At 37.9% G+C, this 17311-nt stretch overlaps 1 long non-coding RNA gene across 1 annotated transcript; it reads right to left on the bottom strand.

The window, feature by feature from the left end:
• Nucleotides 1–10989: 10989 nt before the first annotated feature.
• LOC131994896 (uncharacterized) lies at nt 10990–16874 on the bottom strand. The gene is made up of 2 exons (XR_009396933.1): nt 13753–16874; nt 10990–11740 (listed from the first exon to the last, which is right to left on the bottom strand). It is a non-coding gene; the product is annotated as an uncharacterized LOC131994896 (long non-coding RNA).
• Nucleotides 16875–17311: the final 437 nt, after the last annotated feature.

Raw genomic sequence — 17311 nt, 5'->3', positions numbered from 1 at the left:
ATGGTCTCGCCAGGCGTTTAGCGTCATAGGCGGACATGCTAACCTCTGCGCTACGGTGGCCTTAATCTTAATTAACTTTAACTAATATTGCACACTTTATCATTGATTTTAATTTAATCGTGGTTGCAATACTAGATAGTCGTTAAAACTGCGATATCTTCGTATTATTTTTTGTTTTCCTGTGGTCTATGAATATTTCAACAGTTTGGGTATTACTACTGCTGGTTAACCATACCTCGCTATTTCGCGCTAAATGGATCGAAACGTTCGCGGCGTGTCTCTCTTTGGCGCCATTCTGTTACGTGCACCTTAAGGCGTTGACGCTGGCATTCCTACCTAGCTCAGGATACTCAGGAAGGTTCCAACCCTTGCCAAACGTCAACTCATAGGGACGAACATGAAAAATTTTAAGTTTAACACATAAACAAACGCAATACACAAAAAACGACATATCCTTTCGACAAGGAGCTTGATGGATGCGTCCACACCTTCCCCCCTTCCATGGTCCTCATGGTCCTAGGAGTATTTCCTTCAAGGACCCCTCTTTTCACCGTTTAGCTCACCTCACAACCCACCTATGCAACCACCTTCCCCATATTAAAAAAAACTTACACAAATATTATTCTATTGACATTTAACATTAAAAAACAATTATTTTCATAATTCTTATACTACTAAATACAAAAACTAAAACTATTCTTCCTATTTGCTATTTTTTTGTCTTTTTATTTTGTTTTGCCACTTAACCTAAAACATACAACGTAGACCTGACTAAATCACTAACACCAGTATTGTTTTAATTAAATTGTATTGTATTTTTTTTTTTTTTTATTTGTATTTTATTATGATAAAACCCATTCAAAAGACAGTGTCTTATATTAAGCATGGGTTAGTTAATTGATAAATACAATGAGTTCAACAAGTTTTCATTTAAATAGAACAATAATTGGTACAAAATATTTAACAATTTAAGCAAAGTTACTGATACAATATTTAAGTAAAAAAAAGGTTAAAACAAAAGAAAATTTAACAATTTATTCAAAGTAACTGATAAAATAAATTAATAAATAGTTATAAAAAAAACAAAAACAAATAATTAATTAAAATGATTATAAATCAAAGATTTGAACTATCGTTCATTACTTATAATTTGAATACTATTGGGAAGATTATACCAGAGACGTATAGCATTAACAAAGAACTGTTGTTCAGACACACCATAATGATGACGTATTTGTATTACTTCTTTACCTCTTATAGAGTAGGCAAAACGCAATACAGAAGCCAGATATGACGGTTCATTGGTATAAATTATCTTGTGGATCATTTGCAACGAGCGTATCATATACTTGTCTGGCAAAGTCAGATACCCGATCTCTTCTGCGCAAACCAAAAATGTATTTAACGACATCGTTAAAGGCCACGTGCAATTTATTCCTATGAGTTGCATCACAACCGTAAAAAACCTCGTAAGAGTATAATAGTTTCGTCAGAATAAATGTCCTAGCTAAAAGCATTCTTATTGACAAAGGGGTATACTGTCGACTCATTTATAAGTCTCGTAAAACGGCGTAGGACCTGCCCATTGTCATACTGACATGATTCTTCCATGAAAGTCTATCATCAAACTCCAAACCAAGGTTTCTTGCAGATGAAACAATCTCAATTGGGGCTCCAGCAATTGTCACATCAAGATTGGGCGGCATTGTCACCCGATTCCTACCAATTACATAGCACTTTGACTTTGTTGGAGTTAAAAGTAGTCCGTTGGCGTTTGCCCAAATGTTTATCCTATCCAAGTCATTATTAAGTCGAAGTACGCCATCGATCAGTCTCCTCGACGAGGAGCTCATATACAGCTGTACGTCGTCGGCATACATATGAATACCACAGTTGCGCAACTGTCCAGGAAGGTCATTGCTATATAAGGAAAAAAGGAGTGGGCCCAATACAGACCCCTGTGGAACACCTCTTGAGACTGGAAGATACCTAGAACACCGGCCATCAACACATACCGATTGGCTTTTATTCGAAAGATAGGAATATATGAGATCCGTTGTTCTTTCAGAAAATTTAAATAAATGTTTCAGTTTAAGGCAAAGTATATTGGGATCAACGGAATCAAATGCTTTCGAATGATCTAAAAGAACAAGAAAGGTAACTTTATCGCAGTCAATATCACACCTTACATCCTCAACTACTTTCAAAAGTGCAGTAGTGCAACTGTGCTTTGGCCGGAAACCAGATTGAAAATCTGTTAGCAGCGAATTATTCACAATATATTCTGATATTTTCCCGTTGACTAGAGTCTCAAATATCTTAGAGACGTATGGAAGCATTGCTGTTGGTCAAAATTCCTGGTTATTCTTTGGTATTATCACTATCCTTGCCAGTTTCCAAGACTGTGGATAGCAACTCCTTAAAATAATATTGTTAAAAAGATGGCACATATACGGAAGAATAAAGTGTAGAATTATCTTAAATAATCTTGGATCAATACCATCAGAACCAATGGCATTAGACTTAATCGAATCTACAGCGCAAACGATATCATTTTGTTCAAAACGCTCAAGATCAAAACGTAGGTCTGGTGAGGTGTTGTTACGGTTTACGTTACTAACTGTCGTAGAAATGGACGTTTGGTTCAGGAAAAGATATGTTCAAGAAACTCCTGTTAATCTCATCTAAATCAAAATGTCTATTAATTGATGCATTATCACTTCCTATTCCAATTGACTTAATATGTCTCCAAGTATCTTTCGTGTTCATTGCCTTTTGAAATTACGACTAAAATAAGCTATTTTCTTCGTCTTTATACAAGAAGTGGTCTGAATCCTCGCACGCTTGTAATCATTAAATAGTCCAGGTGTTCTAAAACGCTTCCATCGAGAGTACACACAATCTCTTTTACGTATCAATACTTTAATATCATTATCAAACCACTGATTCCCATTCGAAAAACAGTTCGGGTCTTCATCGGAACACATTTGTCGAAAATCTGACTCACATTACGTTGAAGAAATGCAGTCTGTTCATCTACGCAAGACATGCCTTAAAGTTCCTGCCACTCAACGGTGCCAATTTCATAAAGTAGTGAGTTATAATCAATGTTTCTATAGTCTCTCTACGTATAAGTTATATTGGGTTTTCTAAAAAGTAATTGCGGATTTTTTAAAAGAAAGTAAATGCATTTTTAATAAAACTTAGAATGAACTTTAATCAAATATTGTAGCGAGAACGTTTATACAATTATTTAATTATTAGTACACTCAATATATAGACTTTAGAATAATTGCCGTACTTATATAAATTAACATCACTGTTTTGTTTTTATGTTATCACTCAATGCCTTTTGTCACTCAATGTGTCTCTACTTTTGGTCAATATCTCTTTGTAATGTTTCACCCACTCATTTATTTACATGTAACTGTAGCAACAACAGGAATATGTGTTTATTTTATCACCAGGCTTTGAATACAACAACTAAGTCTAGTTTCATTTTTCATTATTGTAATCTTCTCTTTGACTCCCGTTAATGCAAATATGATCTGAAAATGTTTAAAATAGAGATCCACAAGAAGAATTTTGTCATTCTGGTTTTAGCTATCAAGCAATAAAGACCGAAAAGAAATCTAAGCCTCTGCGTCTTATTTAGAAAGGCAGTACCTTTAAATAAAATAATATTTTCTTTAAAATATAATAAAATTGAAGTAGTCCCGATTTGACGCTAGACGTCTGTCTGGGACTCTTTGGAATTATAATTAAATCGGTAGGCGAATTTGACGATTTACGTCTGTTCTGCCTCCAATAAAAACATAATAACTCCTCGCATCAATCTACAAGCTGAACAGTCTCATGTAACCCTTTACATTGGCGCCCAACAATAAAAATCCACAATTTCAAAATTTGTTTAGTTTGTAGTTGCTGTTTTGAGGAAGATTTAGTTGTTGCTACTTTTTTTCATTGCGTTCAGTTCATTGGTTGTGTGTGTTAATTTCTCGTTTGGCATTTAAAAGCCATATTATATTTTGAAATATGATTCGACGAAGCCCTCGTAACACGCCCACGACTGCTAACAGTACGTCATCGGGTCAAAATCTTGGAAATAATCAATCTAATGAGGAAAATTCAAATACCCCAAGAAATATTCCTACGACCTTAAGTAACGCATCTGTAAGTCAAAAAGGTACGCCAAATCGTTCAAAAGGCGAAATTGAAAATTCGGCAGGTTCACGTACCACCACAAGCAATGTACCCTCTGTGAATAATAATATGGGAAATAATCGCCCTGGGGAAGTTTCAGATCTCGCGGTTGTCAATAACTCGATAAATATGTCAAATCAGAATTCTACAAATAACCAGTCGATGAGAGACGTAGTAAATCCTCCACAAATTCCTCAAAATTCAAATACACCTAGCAGTCGTAGTTCACGACCTACATTGTCCGCTCAAACATCAAGTATGTCAACCCACTCCGAAGCTTTTCCTGATAATTTAGAGAGAAATCAAGGCAATTTGTCAAGCTCCTTTAATTTTACTTTCACGCAAGATCAGTTTCATCAAATTATGAGTAATATGAACACCAAGCCCGAATCTAAGACAACTTTTGTGAATTGTAGTGCACGTTTTAATGGAGGACGTAATACTACCAAAGTAGAAGATTTTATAGCCACGATTCTTGTCTACAAAGAAGCAGAGAATGTGTCAGACACTTTGGCTTTAACTAGTTTTCCTTTATTGCTGGAGGGATATGCATCCACATGGTGGCAAGGAGTCCAATACGAAGCCAAAAACTTTGAAATGGCTATTGACCTCCTACGAAAAGCGTTTTCACCTCCTAAGCCCGATTGGCGAATTTTCGCAGAAATTACCCAAGATAAACAAAAAGTTTACGAGTCAACCGATGTTTTTATTTGCCGTAAGCGACGTCTGTTTGCCCAGTTGTCGGAAAAGCTTACAGAAAACACAATGTTAAATATGATTTTTTTTCAATTAAATCTTTCGATAAGAGAGAAACTTTCGAGAGACAACGTTAGGAATTTCCAAGACTTACTTCAAAAAGCCAGAGATATCGAAATGTTTTTGGATGAAAATAAAATGTCAAGGCCTCGACAAGAGACCCCAGAGAAAATGAATATGCGTTGTTCTTTCTGTAGGAAAAAAAATCATACCATCGATACATGCTATAAAAAGATCGAATCAGATCGCAGGGGAACTAGTAAAGTGCAGGAGAATACTATCAGCTGTTATGGATGTGGTGCAGCAGGCTACTTTAGAGCCAATTGTCCCAATTGCAATAGTAAAAATCCTAACAATAGCCCAGAAAAACTAGATTTCAATTCGCTACACACCACCATCGTGGGTAGAAATGTTCCTACAGTTGGAGTAAATATAAATGGCATGGAAGGTGAAGCGTACTTGGATACTGCGGCGCGAACGAGTGTTGCAGGATACAAACTTTATCAAAAACTCAAGGAGAAGCAAGTAGGATTTCAACGAGTTTCAGCCGAAATAGTACTAGCAGATGGCATTCCTCATGAAGAAATTGTATATTCAACAATAGTAAATATAATAATAGGAAAGCGCCTAAGGAAAATTCGATTTATATGTTTGCCAAAAGCTATGGGAAATCGTACACTCATCGGCATAGATTTTTTGGAGCAAGCGAATATTGTTTTGGATTTGGCAGACAGACGCTGGTTCTTTAAGGACGAACCAACCAAAATATTTGAGTTTAAAATGAATCAACCAGATTTAGCGCGGTCCATACCTCTTACACAAGCAAACATTCGAGAACATGACTCTATCAATGAATATTTGTCTTGGTTTGAAGATTCAAGCTGTAAAACTCTGCCTAAAGACAATGTATGCCCAATATCGAGTTATTATTCCCCGAGGGGAATTAATAAAATATTTAAGGATAGTGTACCATCAGATTTTCTTCCTCAGGTTGACTCAGGTTTATTTCCACCTATGAAAAGGAAAAAGAGCTCTGAAACTGAGCCAATATTACTCAATTCCATTGATTTTTCGTTAAGAAATGAGGAAGGCATACATTTAAAATGCCCTGAAAGGAGAGAATTGGAGAAGCTATTGGCCAGTGCAAAAGACATTTTTGAAGATAAATCGGAAACAGTACCAGGCATTGAACATTATATAAACACTGAGGCTCATCCACCAATATCATGTCCTCCTTATAGATTGTCTCCAGCAATGAGAGAAAAACTAAAAAAAGAAATTGATGGTATGCTTAAGAAAGGAGTAATTTATGAAGGGGAATCCCCCTGGTCGTTTCCAGTCGTTATCATACCTAAGAAAACAGGAGACGTCCGTATATGCGTAGACTATAGAAAACTGAACGCAATAACAATTACCGACAAATACCCTTTACCTCGTATGGATGACCTGCTGCACGCCGCGAAAGCCACATCTTTTATGTCTACAATTGATTTGAAATCTGGGTACTGGCAAATCAAAATGGCAGACAGAGATAAAATAAAAACAGCCTTTACAACACCATTTGGCATTTTCTTATTTAATAGGATGCCATTTGGTCTTAAAAATGCTCCAGCGACCTTCCAGAGATTAATAGACAGATTAAGAAATAGCCTTCCGCAGGTTATAATATTGGCATATTTAGATGACCTTATTATATGTTCAAGATCTTTTCCTGAGCACTTGAAAGACTTGCAAATGGTATTCGATAAACTGAAATGTCTAAAACTGCAAATGAACCGAGATAAGTGTCATTTTTGCCGACCTGAAGTCAAATATCTCGGCCATATTTTGACAATAGAAGGTCTGAGACCCGATCCAGATAAAACTAGTGCGATTTTACAAAGACCACATCCAAGAAATTTGAAGCAAGTAATTTCGTTTCTGCAAACTTGCTCATGGTTTAGACGTTTTATTCCTGAGTTTGCAGAAATATCGAAGCCACTATCTCTATTAACCAAAAAGGGCATTAAATTTGTCTGGACTGATGAACAGGAAAAAGCTTTCAACAAACTTAAAATAATGTTGACATCTCCACCAATTCTACAACAAATCGACGAAAGCAAGCCCTTTAATCTAAAAACCGATGCCAGTGATTATGCGCTCGGAGCAGTTTTGATGCAGGGGGAGAAGGAAAACGAGCACCCTATAGAATATGCGAGTCGTCTATTGCTTCCGGCAGAACGAAACTATTCTACAACAGAGAGAGAGGCTTTGGCAGTCGTCTGGGCGGTAGAGAAATTTCGAGGCTATATTGAGGGATCGACCATTTCTGTTTTAACAGACCACCAACCTTTGCGATGGCTTTTTTCACTGAAATCACCAACTGGTCGATTGGCAAGATGGGCCTTAAAGCTGCAGTCTTATAACATAGTATTTGGCTATACCCCTGGTAAACAAAACGTTATTGCCGATACCTTATCCCGTCCCCCTTGCAAAAATGAAAATCACACAGATATTAAATGCGAGTGTTTCTCTATTTCTATCGATTTCCCAAGACAGGGAGCTGCCGAAGTTCGATCAGCACAGTTGGAAGATGTTGATATTAAAAAAATTATCGACTCCTTTGAAAGGGATGATGACAACATATTGTTGTATACTAATAGAGGATATCTTTTAGTAGAAGGAGTATTATACAGGTACTGTTCAGACCAGGACTCCGAACAAGGGCAATTAGTGGTTCCAAAGTCAATGCGGGCAAAAATATTAGAAAGATTTCATGACAATGAGCTGGCAGGTCACTATGGAATTGACCGAACCATCCAAAGAATTGCACAGCATTATTACTGGTCCGGTATGCGCGCCGATATCACGAAATATGTGAAATCATGTCTAGATTGTCAACGCTATAAATCGACCAATTTGAAACCAGCAGGCCTCATGCAAACCGTCTCAAGTAACCAACGCTTCGAAGTGATTGCTATGGATTTAGTAGGCCCGCTTCCACGAACGCAAAAGGGAAACCAATGGATTTTGGTAGTAGAAGATATTTGCAGTCGTTGGGTCGAGCTATTCCCGTTAAAAGATGCTACAGCAGAAAATTGTTCGAAGATATTGTTACATGATATCGTGCTGCGATATGGTGTGCCCCGACGCATTCATACAGACAATGGGTCCCAGTTCATATCGGCTATCATGCAGAAGCTAACCTATTGTCTAAATATTAAACAAACCTTTACACCAATATATCACCCTGAAGCCAATCCTGTTGAGCGGAAAAATAGAGATTTAAAAACACAACTTGCAATTTGTGTTGGAAAAGATCACACCGTCTGGGACACGAAACTTCCCATGATACGATTTGCGATGAACACAGTGAAATGCGAAAGTACCGGATATTCATCAGCCTACCTAACATTTGGACGAGAACTTAGAAGCCCTTTAGAAGCACACTTGGACCTGAAAGCCATAATTCTATCAGAAAATTTCATACCACAAATAACACCTCATCTTCTGAAAATGGCAGATGTTTTAAAAAAGGCAAATGAATCGGTAGAAAAAGGTCAAGATAGAAACAAAAACTATGTGGATTCTAAGAGAAGGCAGAACATCGATTTTAAAATTGGCGATAAGGTGCTGATAGACACACATATCTTGAGTAGCGCTGCGAAAAACATGACTTCGAAATTTGTACCCAAAAGAGATGGACCATACATAGTTACAAGTAAAAAAGGTTCATCATGTTACACCATATCGCTAGTAGAAAGTCCAGATACTCCGATGGGTACGTACCATACTTCACAGCTCACCGCATATACGGGACATGAAGATACGCCCATTTACCCGATAAGAAAAAGAGGTCGTCCCAAAGCTATAAACGCAACCACGTCACAAAATATAAGTAGCACAACTAGTAGAAATCTCTCAAAAGATAAGCAACAGAACTATTCAGACGCAAAAACAGCAGAAGATAGAGATACATCAGATAAAAATATCATCAATGGAAGAGTCCTACGACCGAGATCTACAAAGAATTGAACGCTGCCACATCGTCGAGACGTCTTCTGTGGCAGAGGGGGAGGCTGTAGCGAGAACGTTTATACAATTATTTAATTATTAGTACACTCAATATATAGACTTTAGAATAATTGCCGTACTTATATAAATTAACATCACTGTTTTGTTTTTATGTTATCACTCAATGCCTTTTGTCACTCAATGTGTCTCTACTTTTGGTCAATATCTCTTTGTAATGTTTCACCCACTCATTTATTTACATGTAACTGTAGCAACAACAGGAATATGTGTTTATTTTATCACCAGGCTTTGAATACAACAACTAAGTCTAGTTTCATTTTTCATTATTGTAATCTTCTCTTTGACTCCCGTTAATGCAAATATGATCTGAAAATGTTTAAAATAGAGATCCACAAGAAGAATTTTGTCATTCTGGTTTTAGCTATCAAGCAATAAAGACCGAAAAGAAATCTAAGCCTCTGCGTCTTATTTAGAAAGGCAGTACCTTTAAATAAAATAATATTTTCTTTAAAATATAATAAAATTGAAGTAGTCCCGATTTGACGCTAGACGTCTGTCTGGGACTCTTTGGAATTATAATTAAATCGGTAGGCGAATTTGACGATTTACGTCTGTTCTGCCTCCAATAAAAACATAATAACTCCTCGCATCAATCTACAAGCTGAACAGTCTCATGTAACCCTTTACAATATATAATTGCCATTTTGTTCGATAACCTCTTCCTGGCAAATTTAGTATTCCACACTCATAGAACTTCTGGCCTTTATCTGCAAAAAACTGAACCCAGTGCGATTTTATAGCCTCATCATTGCCGAAAGTTTTACCATTTAAGGAGTTCTGCAAAGGTCGAAATAAATGGTAGTCTGATGGTGCAAGGTCAGAGCTATATGGTGGATGCATCAAAAGTTCCCAGCCAAGCTCACTCAGTTTTTGGCGAGTGACCAAAGATGTGTGCGGTCTAGCGTTGTCCTGGTGGAATATGACACCTTTACGATTGACCAATTCTGGTCGCTTCTCTTTGATGACTGTATTCAATTTGTCCAATTGTTGACAGTAACATCCGAATTAATCGTTTGGTTCCTTGGAAGCAGCTCAAAATATACCACACCCTTCCAATCCCACCACACAGACAACATAACCTTTTGGTGGATATCAGCCTTTGAAGTGGTTTGAGCTGGTTAACCATGCTTGGACCATGATCGCTTTCGACTAACGTTGTTGTAAACAATCCATTTTTCATCTCCAGTTATGATTCGTTTTAAAAACGGATCGAATTCATTGCGTTTAAGGTGCATATCACAAGCGTTGATTCGGTTTGTTAAATGAATTTCTTTCAATACATGTGGTACCCATATTAAAATTGACGCCAAACAAACAAATGTAAACAAAATTTCGCGCACTTTTTTTCTAAAGCAAGCTAAAAGTAACAGCTGATAACTGACAGAAGAAAGAATGCAATTACAGAGTCACAAGCCGTTGAAAAAGTTTGTCAACGCCCAATTGCCCAATTACTTTTTGGGCAACCCAATATAAGAGAATTATAGCCGAATTTTGGAAAATTTGACATACAAAGAAAGCTTAAGGCGAGTAGAATCATTTTCAGTTGGTCCCACTTCTTTCTTTGTACAGCTGTGAATTGACATACAATATTAACAAAAAATTTTAAATGCGTTGAACAAGATTGGGGGGTTTCAGTTAGACGTGGAGTGGGGATTGAGTGGTTGCTTGATGTGTGGTGTTTAAAGTAACTTCACTAGCGGAATTCCCTCTGTGAATTAAGTGGACTGTATATTAGCGGGGATTTCATTTATTATCCCCCATGCATAGAGGAATAATAAGTAAAGCAAAGTAGAGGTAACACCAACGAGAAATGAGAAAATAAAAGAGACGATAAGTATTCGGGTTAAAGGATACAAGGGTTAGGGATTTAGTTATATACGAAAAGAGATGTGTACTCACCTTGCTGCGGTTGTAAAAGAAGTGCATTTTTATACATTAGAAAAAAGGCAAGGGTGCTGTGGTGCTAAAAGGCTTATAAATAACAATTCACAATAGTCTTACAAGCTATTCCAGATTAGTACGGATGGCAAAAAAGGAGATCTCTTATACGCCAAACAATTCATAGTAATTTACAATATACTTCAATTTCCAATTCATATAACTTATTCTACGATATATTTTTAATTTTAAGGGACAATTCAAATTTGTCCGTGGCGCCGGCCTTGCGGTTACGCAACAAAGTACGGTCGCCAAGCATTTGATAGTCTCTGATAAAATCAAGTAATTAGGTTGAGGGGGTGCTGAGCGTCCTTTTTTAGCTGTCTGTGACTTTGGCGTTTGGTGAAGTCTTGTCTTTGGCTTGTGCTGGGGTCTTGGCTTGGGTTGTAGGCGGCCAAAGACTTATAATGCTTTTTGGGTTGTCGCTGTTGTTGAACAGCTGCGGCTGAGTGCTGACGTTGGCCTAGGTGGTGGTTGGTGGTTTCTTTTGGGGTTGTGGTCTTGATGAGGTCGATTTGGTGGTGGTGGTAGAGCTGTTGGATTTGAAGGCAAGATTTCGTAGGTGCAGCATGGTGTGATGCCGAAACCCACATTTTGGACATGAATCTGTCGACTGGCATACATCAAAGGTGTGGCTTTTCGGCAATAGTTGTGCTGTCGAACTACTACTCTCCTGTCTTCCACCGTCATCTGTATAAAATTTGGGCAGTATCTGAGGGCATGGCGTTCCTGGCATAACATGCATTTGTTTTTGGGTACTCATTTTGACCTGAAAGTAGACAGATGTTAATTAACTGTTGAGGTAAGCGAGAAATGAGAAAACAAATGAGAGTGAGACTTAGAGCAAATAAACGTATGAGATTTTCTTAAGCAATAGAGATGAGAGGAGAAACAGACACACTCATGTGGCGATAATTTCTTCTATTGGGTTTGATCGAGTACGGGTAACAGTTTCATGATCGGTCGAGTGAAATCCCTGATGCAATCCTTACATCCGCAATCCTGGTGTTCCTATCGGAACCGCTGTGGGTCTTAGTCACTCTTTCCAGTCGCCAGGCGGTAGTAGATCGTCCATTACGACTACAAGATGAACGATCTTTTTATTGGGAAAAGTGGTCTTCCAATTATAACGCTTCTGTAGCGGCCTCAGATACTCCTCCTTCCATCGTATAGCAAACTGTTGATGGATTGCTTTCAATTTCAACCACCTATTTACAAAATAGATATTTGCTATCTGACCCCTCATCGAATGGTTCAAAAAATGACATTATGGCGGAGTAATGTAGCAAATTACTCGAACGTAAACAAATGAGCGCCAGCAACTTTTTTGAAATGGTGCTTGAAACATTTAACGGCTGATTCCCAAACCTCACCCATATGTGGAGCATCAGTACCTCTCAACAATGTCGCTCGCCCTAGTCTGAATGAAACTCTTGAACTCTCTCAGCATGTTTCGACTGGCACCCACGAAATTTCTTCCATTATCAGACACTACCGAGGTAGGGCTCGCCTCCAAACGAATCGAGAAAATGCGCCCTCAAATGCCGCCACGGAGAGCTCGGAGCATGGCTCTAAATGTGCAGGCACGGCGGAGAGCTGAACTTGTAATATCAAAGGGGCCTGCGAAATCTATGCCTGTCACGTGAAATGCCGGCGTTATCGTGCATCTATCGAGTGGGAGCGGGCCATTATCTAGACGCAAGGCTTCCTTTTAAATACGATGAACGCTTACCACTTGTGTAAAATGTGAAATTCTCGATTCCCTTGTCCCGATCTAGGAATGGGTTCAGACATTCCAGTGAACTTTTATTTGACAATTCTTGAAATCTACTGATCCGCGTGTACTCTTCCGGGTACCACTAAATTTGAGCTAACATTATAAGTTTGAATTTCGTGCGTCTCACCTCATCTTATGTAAGAATTTGCAATGAAATCCTAGTGTTCTCAATGCCCGGGGATGCGAGGAAAATCAATGCAAGATGTCCAAGTCTTCTACCGTATCGTGATGATATTCAGTCGCTTCCCTATCTCGGGGGAGATCAAAGGGTTTTTGTTCGGCCATTCTGATGATGGGTTTGTCAGCCGCTTGTAACGATCCGCATGTTGGCCTCTTCGAGAGTGGCTACCTCCTTGCCCCCGTGCCGTGCTCAGTCTTGGGGTGATTCTTTCTCATTGAAAGTAAGTTTGGATACGTTCCCATAAAAGTAAAAAAAAATAATGTAGCTTTTGAATAAGGTATGAAAAGGAAGAAGAGAGAAAAAGGTTTTGACAACATGAACCACATAAGCAACCTATGATCTAACTCGGAAGCTTGTCTCAGTATCCCTCCCAACCTTGCTGAGAATGATATCCGTCAGACCACGATACATCTTCTATTTTAGGTCATTTACCTTTTACAAATAAGAGAACCGATTTCTAAAACACTATACTTAACTATAATTAATCAATAACACATAAATAATCCTTATATAACAATATAATGTGTTTGACGTATGGATATGTAAAATGAATTGTTCTAAAATATAAATATTTTTTTAAGATTAAGAAGGAGTGAACTGAATTTTAGATAATTTAGGGTTAAATTATAATAATAAAAAAAGTGTATTTAATATAATAGTGGACAAAGAATAACAATGGTCACAAATAAGATTGATATATAAATACAAGTTTTTCCTTGAATCAAAATTGATGTGAGATTACAAGTTCAAAGTTAAGTTAAAATGTTTGTCTGACAATATTGAGAAATTGAGCTTTTACATTAATTCAAAGGTTTTAACTCACCATTTTGTGATTCCACGACGTCGCCAGGCCTGATAACTTCGGGATGGAGTCCCATTTCTAAATCCAAATGTTGAAATTGATTTACCAATGCAAAGCTCAATATGTAAATTTTGTGCATCAGTTAATTATGGGAACTAACTTTTCGTTATTCCTTGTTTTCAAAATTTGATATATGTGTGTATTATGGGTGGTAGTAAATTTTGTATTACAGGATATGAACTTAATAGATTGTAATAGCGAGTCCCATCGAGGCAAAGAAACAGTCTATGGTATAATGTAATAACCCATTCTTGATTGCAAAGGCTATTTGTGGGTTTTTCAAGCAATTAATTCCACTAAACCGACGTTATATTCCAAATATGCGATTTTTGGAAGCTGTTTTGCTTCTCTTTGGAATATATTCCAATATTCATGAAATCGCATCCAAATTAAGTAAAGATTTGTGTTTGAATGCTGAATCCCCTTTACCAAAGGCAGAACCGAGGACCATGTCAATCTGACCCGGTCCTCGGTGATTAATCTTGGAACTCTGAATAAAATTTCGGCGAAAAACGATTTTTCCAGTATCAAACGACCTCAATTTTGTATTCCGATTATATAATTTTTCGTTCTTTCTATAAGACGCGTTCAATTTCTTCTGAATTGACTCCCTCAGAACCGAAAACTTATCCAATCTCTGTAAGTTTGTGTCATTCTCCTCCAATAACTGAAGTTTCCTCAATATCTCGAAGTCTTTGCCGTGTGTAATCATATTCTGTCCAAACAGTATCTGATACGGACTAAGTCCGGTGGTCTGATGGGTTGGATTTCGTAAAGCACAAATGACACGTAGTAGATATTTGTCCCACTTTCGATGATCCTCTCTTACAAAGGCCCTCAATGCCGCGTTTATTGAACGGTTAACACGTTCACTGGCGTTTGACTGCAGACTGTGTACTGCCGTATATTGATGCTTGATGCCATTTTCCAGCATCTTGAATCATCTGCTCCTAAAGTGAGTTCCGTTATCAGATATCAGAACCTCAGGTACACCGTAACAAGGAAATATTTCATCCTTCAAATATGACAAAATGGGTTTAGTCACCAGTTTCCTTAGTGGCTTGAAAAAGGTAAATTTGGAGAAATCACCCAAGATTATTAATATGGCGGTACATCCACTACTAGTCCTAGGAAATGGTCCTATTATATCAACATATAACATTTGAAACGGTCTCTCGGTGACTGCCATTTGACCCTCTCGAGGTTTTAGGATCGATGTTGGTACCTCTGACGTCTTGCATATATCACAGCTTCCCACATACTTTTTACATCCGCCACCAACTTAGGCCAATAGAAATATCGCCGAATCAATTCTACCGTCTCGGCTACACCACAATATTCTGACGTAATCCCGTCGGTACCAATAATCTCCAAGAAATGGTATCCTCATATATTCCCAAAGAAGATATTTAATAATAATAAAATTTCCTTCCATTCATTCATTCCGCCAATTTCGATACTCATCATTTCGAAACTCCTCGGAATCTAGGTCTATTAGCGGCATTGCATCCACCTCTGCAATTTCGGACTCGAACATCCGAGATAGACCAACATTTTCTCTACCAGGACGGTGTTCTATAGAAAATTGAAACGTCTGCAACTTCAAGGCCCATCTTGCCAATCTGCTAGATAAGTCAGTCTGCCTCATTAGCCACTTAAGGCTCGCCTGATCAGTCACAACTTTAAATTCAGAACCCTCGATATAAGCCCTAAATTTCTTTATGGCTAATACGACAGCTAAGCACTCAAGTTCAGTAGTGGTATAATTTCGCTGTATCTTGTTAAGTTCTGCGACATGTACGCTATCGGCCTCTCCACTCCCTCATCATCCTTCTAAGCCAAAACCGCGTCCACCCAACATTGCTGGCATCACACTGAAAATAAAGGGCTTAGTAAAGTCCGGATGAGCCAAAACAGAAGCACTGCACAATCGTGAGACCATATAAATTTGTTTCTCTTGGAAAGAAGCTCAGTCAAGGGAAAGGTACATGTAGCGAAATCACCTATAAAACGTCTATACCATCCGAACATGCCCAAAAATTGTCGGAGTGCCCGCACAGATTTAGGGGCTGGAAAGTCCGAAATAGACTTAACTTTCTCAGGATCCACTGAAAGCGATTCGTGACCAACAATATATCCTAAATATTTTAGCTCTTCTTAATGTTAATTGTGAGTACAGCCTTTTTAAGTTGCTCTGAAATTAATTGCAAGTGGCGTAAATGGTCGTCAAAAGTCGTTGACACAATCAACAAATAGTCCAAATAGACGAAGACGTTTGTCTTCATGTGGTAGAGAATTACAAGGTCCATTAAGCGGCACATACTTTGGGGTGCATTGCACAACCCGAATGGCATTCTCGTAAATTGATAAAGAGGGAGGTTTGAAATAGTAAAAGCAGTCTTTGGCTTTGAGTCTTCGTCTAACTTAATCTGCAAGAAGGCATCTTTTAAATCTACTTTGGATATAAACTGGACAGATGGCAATCTCGACAATATTCTCTCTATATTTGGTATCGAATTTGAGTCCTTAATTGTCACCTCATTAAGTTTTCTGCTATCAACACAAAAGCGGATCTTATCTGGTTTTACTATGAGAACACCGGGTGAAGACCAAGCTGACTGGGGGCATTCCTCTATAACTCCCAATGAAATCATTCTGTCGATCTCACCTCACAAAATCTTTTCCCTGGCTGGTGATATCGGGTAATACCTTTGTTTTATCGGTTTCGAATTCCCAGTATCTCTATGGTGTTCTACTAAACTAGTACAGCCTAAACCATCTTTCTAAGAATTTGGAAATGAACCTACCACAGCATCCAACTTCATTTTTTGATCTTACATCAACTCGATATACTCGGGCCCCACCTTCTCGCTAGAAAACTCATTTACCTCCAAATCTAATGACTCTAAAATCTTGAATTTCCTCCAGAAGTCCATACCACATATTATATTCTGCTTAATGGATTCAATAACCAAAAACTCAAATTCGCAGTCCCTGCCATCCAATTGCTTCTGTCCATCTGCAGTTTTAACATTACCCTTATATTTCCGATATTTTGGTAAAGTTTTTATACTCTCTGCCAACTTTCCATCTATAACGCTTTTATTTGCCTCACTGTCTAGTAAGGCCAAAAATAATTCTTTTTTCACAGTGAAAGGTATGTGCATAAGGTCTATTATCTAATCCTTTGTAAGCAATTGTTGCAATTATATATTTCCTCAACGATTTCACCTTTTTCCAAAATTCACGCATCCGTACTGCACTACGTGTCGACTTATAAATTTTTTCATTCATTTTATCGTTGAAGTCGCTATGTCCAATAAGTTTGTAATCTATACATCTAATATGATGCTCATTTGTAACGACCGGTTCAAGTGTACCTTCGGATTCATCTAATTTGATATTTTTGAATGCCCTCTCCTTTTCTTGAGGACATCCCCCTTGGAGTTTCCCTGTATGGAAAAATTCTTGCAGCTTGGCTTATATGAATCCTTTTACCCACACCCGTAACAGAACACTT

Source organism: Stomoxys calcitrans, chromosome 2 (assembly GCF_963082655.1).
Source record: "Stomoxys calcitrans chromosome 2, idStoCalc2.1, whole genome shotgun sequence".
In the NCBI taxonomy this organism is placed as follows: Eukaryota; Metazoa; Arthropoda; class Insecta; order Diptera; family Muscidae; genus Stomoxys; species Stomoxys calcitrans.
Note: the sequence above shows the minus strand (reverse complement) of the source record. Positions and strands in the feature narration are given on the sequence as shown.